Source organism: Salvelinus sp. IW2-2015, unplaced genomic scaffold (genome assembly GCF_002910315.2).
Source record: "Salvelinus sp. IW2-2015 unplaced genomic scaffold, ASM291031v2 Un_scaffold8755, whole genome shotgun sequence".
NCBI classification, from domain to species: domain Eukaryota; kingdom Metazoa; phylum Chordata; class Actinopteri; order Salmoniformes; family Salmonidae; genus Salvelinus; species Salvelinus sp. IW2-2015.
Window position 1 is genome coordinate 12,982 of NW_019950014.1, and position 9,300 is coordinate 22,281.

The following is a 9,300-nucleotide window of genomic DNA, read 5'->3' on the forward strand; positions in this document are numbered from 1 at the left end:
TTTGTTGTCTGACTGAGGAAAATTCTGTAAATTAAGAAGACTCTATGTATTTTTGAAAGATGAGACGTTGGAAGATTATAATAAATACCACTTTGTTGTCATATAAGCAAGCCAAACACCCATGAGTCCAAATGTGCACTTCACATTTCCATATCCTAAAATCCATGTCATAAACAGTGTCAGCGTTTATSATCACTTTGTTTGATGTACAGTTAGAATATGAGATGTTGTCATACCCTGGGTTGTTCTGAACACAATGAGCCTATGTTTGTCTTTTGTGAAGAAAATTAGCTGCGGAACATGCACCAGAATGCACTAATGACTCATTTCAAAGCGCACCAAAATGATGATCTGTTTCCCTGAATTGCATTGTGAAAGTCTAAAACTGTAATAACGTGTTGGCAACAGAACATGCTATCATGCCCACCTGACCCAGATTGCAATTTATAATAGACMGTTTTTTGATTGCGTAAACAACAACAGTAATTGTGTGATGGCAGGGATGCAGGGTTGTGTTCCTCACCAAATAACTATAAGTGTACTTGCTCTAGGAGAGCTTAATAAAGCACCTAATAGTTGAAGACTTCTTTGAGTAAAATTACTTAGGAACTGTGCACAATTTGGAGAGGTGTGTGGCCACTTGGAGACACCAGTTAGTCCTCTCACTCAAACCTTGTCATTTATTTGTCTTATTTTGCACCTAACCCGCATTTTCCAGGAATGTTCGTGTCATGTTACTGAATGTATCCATAGTATTTTCAGATTTCGTTCTCAACAAATGCCGCGAGAAGTACAGTACATGTAAAATGCACATAAAATCAACAATGTAATGATTGGATTCAGTCTTGTGTCAGGTGAACCGTTGTGTCTAATCATTTYCCCATAATTTCCAAACTGTTCCCTTTCAATTGCTACCATTGTTATGCATATGGTTTTCATACTTCTTCTGCAAGAAACATTTCAATGTATCCCTATCCATATAAGCTCATTTCCACGAGTGTAAAAGGTTAAATAGACAATTTWAAATAATTATAGGCATACTGTTTATGAGGTAAATATAGGCTACTATTTTTTGGGTTTCTTTGTAATACGAGTGTGTGATATGATTCAGTAAATTGAATGACATTCACTGCATCTATCTTTAACAGAATCACCCTCTCTTTCATGCCTATCAGAGGCAGCTAGACAATGACCCCCATCTCAGGAAACCCAACTTTTCGAGATAGCTTTTGGTGATTCTCTCTTTTGATAACATCTGGCATTTGTATAAATAAAACTATTAGTTATTCCATTCCATTCCTCTTTATTTTTCTCTATTTGAAAGGAGGTGCTTTACAAGCCCGTTTTGTTGTTTTACCTCTCCATACACGCTGCACATGTACTCTCTTTTGTCTTTAATTATCATAATCTTATTGTTTTTCAAATAATAAAAAAAACAGGAGAACAAATCAGTGACTAATGATTATAACGGTTGGTAAGAAGCTCAAATTGTTATCCACCTTCACAACTGCTGTCCATAAATGATCAAGTTTGCCTCTGCTGAAAATTGTCCTAAAATGTTTTTAATCCATTTTTACTGAGAGTCCGGTGCTCCATGTAAGATTTGGTTCATATTCACTATTCTGATGTATTCCAATTCAATGCCACCATCTGAGATCCCTTTGCGCACTGAAGTTCCTTCGGAGAGCGCACATCCTACTCACCATTGCGCTGCGTGAAGGCGAGTGAAAATTAGTGGATAACTCGAGTTGGCTGACCCTAACCCCTTTCCTTCTGTTTTGTATTCCCGTGACCCGGTGCGGTGACCCCACACCATTTATAGGAGTTTGAGTCCCAGTTACTAAATCAGCATCGGTTTTGAAAAAATATATATATTTTTTTAACGTAACAAATGAGGTTGTTCAGGGCTCTGATTATGGCCATTGTGTGAGGCCTAAAGACGTGGCAAGGTCATAGCCGTCTTGACAACAAAGTAGGCTAGGGAGTGACTTCATTGACACTATTCACGCATCTGGGCAGATAAAAGAAAATCGGTTGTTTGGGGTATCAATTCTCAGTATCAGGCCAGCCCTATTGATAGAATGTAAAAACATTTTAAACTCATAAAGTCACAACATATTAGGTTCTGTTTCCAGGGTAGAATGTAAATATCATTATAGCCTATTAAGATATGTTGCTAAGGGTAGACCCATGGTGGAAAGGAACACTTCAGCTCTTCATGACTTCCTGCTTTTTCGTGATTTATCTAATTGATTTATTAATTGACACAAACACAGCTAGGGATATTACGCACAAAATATTTGATATAGTCACTGAATACGCATTCTACCTTCTGCGACTCCCTGCATAGAGGACCTTTAACAATTCACAGAATCAGTAAATACGTTTTTAAAATGAAGCCTCTTACCACCTAATCCTTCTTCTTTACAGGCAATGAGTTTAAATAATGCCGGCAACATTTACGCCCATGTTGTGAAGTAGGCCTGGCTACAAGGTTGAATGCTATGCTCTATACCAGCTATATAGCCACTCCGAGCAGTTTATTAGCTCTCAAACAACTTCACCATGACATTGTTGTTTACACCTGGGTGGAATGGTAGAAAAGAACGCCTTCCTTCTCAATGCGACACTGCACTAACGGGAATAGCATGTCACCTGTGTGGTGTTGGATATAGAGTATCCGTCAGTCAGTTGGGAGACAAAGACGGATGGAGAGGGTACGCATGGAATTCGACGTGAGTGTCCTCCATCACCTTTTACCGCCTGAGAAAAAAAAGCCTTCGATCAATACAACTATTTACGAAACTGGGATGCCATGCAGAGCCATCCCACAGGACACAGACATCATTAAACGGCTAGTTTTGATTTACATTTGGTTGAGTTGTCAACTAACGTGGAAATCTGTCCTTTGGTCTGATGAATCCAAATTTGAGATTTTTGGTTCCAAACGCATGTCTTTGTGAGACACAGAGGATGTGAACGGATTATCTCCGCATGTGTGGTTCCCACCGTGAAACATGGAGGAGAGGTGAGATGGTGCTTTGCTGGTGACACTGATGGTGATTTATTTATAATTGAAGGCATACTTAACCAGCAGGCTACCACAGCATTCTGCAGTGATACGCCATCCCATCTGGTTTGTGCTTAGTGGGACTATCATTTGTTTTTCCAACAGGAACATGACACAACACACCTCCAGGCTGTGTAAGGGCTATTTGACCAATAAAGAGAGTGATGGAGTGCTGCATCAGATGACTGGCCTCCACAATCACCCGACCTCAACCCAATTGAGATGGTTTGGGATGAGTTGGACCACAGAGTGAAGGAAAATCAGCCAACAAGTGCCAGCATATGTGGGAACTCCTTCAAGACGGTTGGAAAATAATTCCAGGTGAAGCTGGTTGAGAGAATGCCAAGAGTGTGCAAAGCATAGATCAAGACAAAGGGTGGCTACTTTGAAGAATCTCAAATATATTTTTGATTTGTAACACTTTTTTGGTTACTACATGATTCCATATGTGTTATTTACTAGTTTTGATGTCTTCACTATTATTCTACAATGTAGAAATAGTAAAAAATAAAGAAAAACCGCTTGAATGAGTAGGTGTGTCCAAACTTTTGACTGTTACTGTATATCTCTCTATTATGTGTGGAATACTTTGGAACAGATTTCGGCCCGCTGGATGCCAGTTGGGGAACACTGTTATAGGCTACAGCCTACTCAAATGACCTTATGTAGACTATAAGTGTAGCCTATAGGCTATAGCCTACCCAAACATTACGCATAATTGTATGCATATATCAAAATGAATGCTCTCGGCTTTTTCGTTTACAATAGATAATACAATGTTATATATTTTATTCACATGATTCTTCATGGGCAAAGGCAGATGTTAACCCATCTATCGAAATAAGCATGTTAGGTCTGAAAAGTATTCATTTGGAATTATCTCCAGCAGAAGGCGGTGTTAGTCCTGATATGGACACGCCATACGGGGACACAAACACTGAATGAGTTAATCAAATGTTTTTATCATTTTTCCGAAATATTTTGTTTTGCCCACATCTAACCATATTTAACCTGTCTGGCCTCATTGCAGACTGACGTATCGCTGTCAGTACAGTATAAGTAAATTAAGATGGATTTAACTGATGCTTACAATAGGCTACTCATCTCATTGTCTTGATGAATGATCTCTCTCGTCGTCATCTACTCAAGAGGTTTCCGTCACTCTGTGATGTACTGTAGTTGGCATCGTCCGGGCTCCGGGTCTTGTCCATGTTGCGTGCTGTAGGCACGCAGCCTCTCGCTTGCTTATACTGCATCGGAAATGCAGCCTGCACAAGCCGTGGGCACTTTGCTTATATATCACATTTAGAGCTGCGTTGTCTCTTGTCGGCCCATGCAGAACACACAATTAAAATGCACTGGGGTAATCAGGCTAATAGCTTAGACCCAAATACGCACCTGAAACGCCAACATAACCTTCGGACTGTAGTAAGACACACGGACATCATATCTACGTTTTAAATCCTTTATTAAACCGTACCAGTTACCCAATGGATAGACTGATACTGACTTATACACCTAATATCCACGGCTACGAACTTATGTGCCAAGATGCACCATCAACCGGGGAGAGGACCAGCAGGCATGTAAATCGAGTCGCTGAGGTGGCATTTCCCTCCAGACTTGCTGAATCTGGACGTTTTGGGTTCCAGACGTTGTAAAAAGTACCAAAAGAAAGAAAAAAAAAGAGACAGCCTGATGAGGAGTGAAAGCTTCATTTCAGCAAAGCGCAGAACTCTGCAAGAGAACAGAGAAACAGAGCGATGACAAAGAGATATAGTGATCACCTGACGTGTGACCTCACAGCCAAGTCACAGTGAATATTGCATACGTTGAAAAACTTGCATTTATTACTGGTTCTTCCACTATGCCTTTGCAGCGTTCCTTCCTTCCTTCAGATGCAATATCCCTATTATCTGGAATAATATCAATATAATTATATAAAACTGATGAAACTATTATCAAGATGATATTTCGTGTCAGCATTGGACAGTCCTCTGTTGCTCTCCTGTCAGGTGTGTGTAGTGCTGATGTGAGTGTACTGTAATCTGTACCTTCCATCCCTATCTTTCCATCCCGTCTCTGTCTCCTGCCGCTAGAGAGTTCTGGTCTCAGCATCAGTCAGCTCCCTGGCCCCTGAGGAGAAGTTCTGCAGGAATAATCTGGGGATACACAAACAAAGAGAGGAGAGAGGAGTGAAGAACTACACCTACATCTCATGTGTCAATGCTGCTTCATTGTATTGATATGTAATGTATAGTTTATTTCAGCTTGAATACATCAGGCTCTTTCTATGAGCATGACAACACACACACACACACACACACACACACACCCACACACACCACACACACACACACACACCCACACACACACACACACACACACACACACACACCACACACACACACACACACCCACACACACACACACACACACACACACACACAACCACACACAACTACACTGAACAAAAATATAAATGCAACATGCAACAATTTCAAAGATCTTACTGAGTTACAGTTCATATAAGGAAATCAGTAAACTGAAATTAATTCATTAAGCCTAAACTATGTATTTCACATGACTGGGAATACAGATATGCATCTGTTGGTCACATATACCTTAAAAATAAAGTAGGGCGTGGATCAGAAAACCAGTCAGTATCTGGTGTGACCACCATTTGCCTCATGCAGCGCGACACATCTCCTTTACATAGAGGTGATCAGGCTGTTGATTGTGGCTTGTGAAATATTGTCCAACTTCTTTTCAATGGCTGTGCGAAGTTGCTGGATATTGGCGAGAACTGGAAACACAATGTCGTAAATGTCGATCCAAAGCTTCCCAAACATGCTCAATGGGTGACATATTGGTGAGTATGTAGGCTATTTAAGAACTGGGACACTTTCAGCTTCCAGAATTGTGTACAGATCCTTGCAACATGGGGCATGCATTATCATGCTGAAACATGACGTGATGGCGGCGGATGAATGGCATGACAATGGGCCTCAGGATCTCGTCACAGTATCTCTGTGCATTCAAATTGTCATCGATAAAATGCAATTGTTATCATCAGCAAACCGCTTGCCAACATGACGCCATACACGCTGTCTACCATCTGCCCGGTACAGTTAAAACCGGGATTCATCAGTGAAAAGCACACTTCTCCAGCGTGCCAGTGCCATAGAAGATGAGCATTTGCCCACTGAAGTCGGTTTTGACGACAAACTGCAGTCAGGTCAAGACCCTGGTGAGGACGACAAGCACGCACATGAGCCTCCCTGAACGGTTTCTGACAGGTTTTGCAGAAATTCTTCAGTTGTGCATACCCACAGTTTCATCAGCTGTCCAGGTGGTTGTCTCAGACAATCCCACAGGTGAAGAAGCTGGATGTGGAGGTCCTGGGCTGGCGTGGTTATACGTGGTCTGCTGTTGTGAGGCTGGTTGGACATACTGCCAAATGTTCTAAAATGACATTGGAGGTGGCTTATGGTAGATAAAGGACATTAAATTCTCTGGCAACAACTCTGGTGGACCAGGCCAATTGTATGCTCCCTCAAAACTTGAGACATCTGTGGCATTGTGTTGTGTGACAAAACTGCACATCTTAGAGTGGCCTTTTATTTCCCCAGCACAAGGTGCAACTGTCTAATGATAATTCTGTTTAATCAGCTTCTTGATATGCACACCTGTCAGGTGGATGGATTATCTTGGCAAAGAAGAAATGCTCACTGACAGGGATGTAAGAAATTGTGTACACAACATTTGAGCTAAATAAGCTTTGTGGCATATGGAACATTTCTGGGACCAACCCCTTCACGTGCACCCCCCTCCTCCACACACACACCTCCCTCCCTACCTCCCTCCACACACAGCCACCCTCCCCAACTCATATCATACTTCAGCTCCTCCTCCTTATGTATCCACTCTGGTCTTGGTCCAGGACTCTGAACACCCGTTGCCCTCTGCCTCTGCTTGCCGTCAGTCCCACTTGTGCAAAGAACAACTTGAAGTTGAATGTGCCTGGAGCTAATGGAGAGATGGGGAATGTTCAAGAGAAATGTAGAGAGATGTCGAGAGGAAGTGAGAGAGTGTGGAGGAAAGAGAGATCCGCCAGCATGACAAGGAGAGAGAATGGAGAGGAGGATGAATAGAGAGATGTAACATTCTCTCATGCGCTCAAATTACTTTCATTTGACTACTACAGACATTCCAATCACAAACACAAACCCTCTAGCATTTTTAATGCCACTGAGCCCTGACAATAATATGGTAGTTAAGGACATTATTATCCAATCTAAACACACAGATTCACAGAACACCTCAGGGAACCCATTCTAATGTGAACGTGTGACATTATGCTACAGATCAAATGTTTAAATCAATACATTTTTATTCACAGTTTATGCAGTTACAGAGAGTCACTCAGGTCATTATGAAAACCAAATGTCTCATAAAGAACAGAGAAAGAGAATGATGGATCAAGTCTGTTTTGAATAATATATTATACACCACAAACAGTTATGCTGATGATATACTGAAACGTGAGTATACAAGCATTTACATGTGGGTGTATTCTGGATGGTGTGTTAGTCTGCCCTCTGAAGCAGATGTAATGTGTAGCTAAATAATTAAATGCTGGTGGGTTGCAAATGAAGCCTGCTTGACTGGCTGATTTGTCTTCTCTTCAATGCTCAGCATAAACACTGGTATCTGGGTGGTAACTGCTCTGCTGCTCCCCAGCCCCCTGGCTGCCTGGTTACCTGGATCCACCCTCCAACCTTCCCCCAATATAGGACCGCCCTTGGGAGTGGACTCTTGGCGTGTGTGTGTGTGTGTGTGTGTGTGTGTGTGTGTGTGTATGTGTGTGTGTGTGTGTGTGTGTGTGTGTGTGTGTGTGTGTGTGTGTGTGTGTGTGTGTGTGTGTGTGTGTGGGTGTGTGTGTTGTGTGTGTGTTGTGTGTGTGTGTGTGTGTGTGTGTGTGTGTGGTGTGTGTGTGTGTGTGTGTGTGTGTGTGTGTGTGTGTGTGTGGTGTGTGTGTGTGTGTGTGTGGTGTGGGTGTGTGTGTGTAATGGTGTGTTCACGTGTTTTGACTCACCTTGACAAGCCTTGACGGCAGCCCTGATGTCCTCCTCTCTCAGCAACCCTGTAAACGCCATGGTCTCTGTGCCTGAGGGACACGTGCTTGCAATAGGGAAACACATCACAATAAATGAAAGTGACACAGGTGTGTTTTCCTGACACAAACAGTCAGGGTGTGTTTTTCTTAAAGCATCAGACAAATCCCTCATCAGCCTATCCTCCTTCAGCTTCGAGTACTATATAGCTACTGTTTCTGTGGAATTTATTCAATGACAATTGCTTGACGTTTCAAGTCTGTGGTTCAGAGATAAAAACACTAAATACAATTTTGCAAACAATTACAAATTTGTCCAAAGTCTTGAGATTGCAACTTAAGGACAATTGTTTGCTACAAGCGGAGACCTAGAGAGTCCCTGCATCTGCATATGTCCTATATTTGTTGTGGAATTAAACCAATTACATTTGATCCGATTGAAAAAAAAACCCTGGATTGACAAAACATGACTCAATGAATACACAGAAAAGATACATTCATCCTACAGAACTGAAAAACAAAAGACAACGCATAATTATATCTTTAAAGCCGGCCTGGTACTCAACCGTTAATCTGGGTGAGGTTGGTGTCCGGCTGTAAGGTCAGTGATGGCAGATCTCGCCTCTCTTTGATTTTTGCCTATTACCCAACACCACTCTCCTCCCTGCCAGCTTTGTGAATCCAAGAAAGAAAACATGACGTTTCTCTGTCCTCAAACCCTGAGATAACATCTCGCAATTGGAACTCCCTCCTCCCCTTCATTAACTAAATCAGAGCAGAAACATTTTTCACAACTAATTGTCAACTAACTTGTCAGGGGGTAGAAGCTTACAACCCAGCCTGTTTAATGGCTTGAATAGGAAATAAAACCAATGCCAAACTATCCCATAGTCGCATTATGCATAATGGGGGTTTTCCATGTAGAAATATTAAGCCGTTGACTATGATTCCCAATGATGACAAAGATGCTAAGGATATAATTGCTTCTTTTGGGGAGATAAAAATCCGCAGTCAGAATTTCACATTTTCTATAGCTGTGATGGACAGAACCTGGTGATCTGCAGAAGTACAGTCCTCTTCAGAGTCAACATCTACTCCATGTTATGCCATTTGT

The 9,300-nt window shown here is 41.7% G+C and overlaps 1 pseudogene; it reads right to left on the minus strand.

Moving 5' to 3' along the window:
- Nucleotides 1–4,688: 4,688 nt before the first annotated feature.
- On the minus strand, nt 4,689–8,429 carry LOC112079630 (parvalbumin beta-like; annotated as a pseudogene).
- Nucleotides 8,430–9,300: the final 871 nt, after the last annotated feature.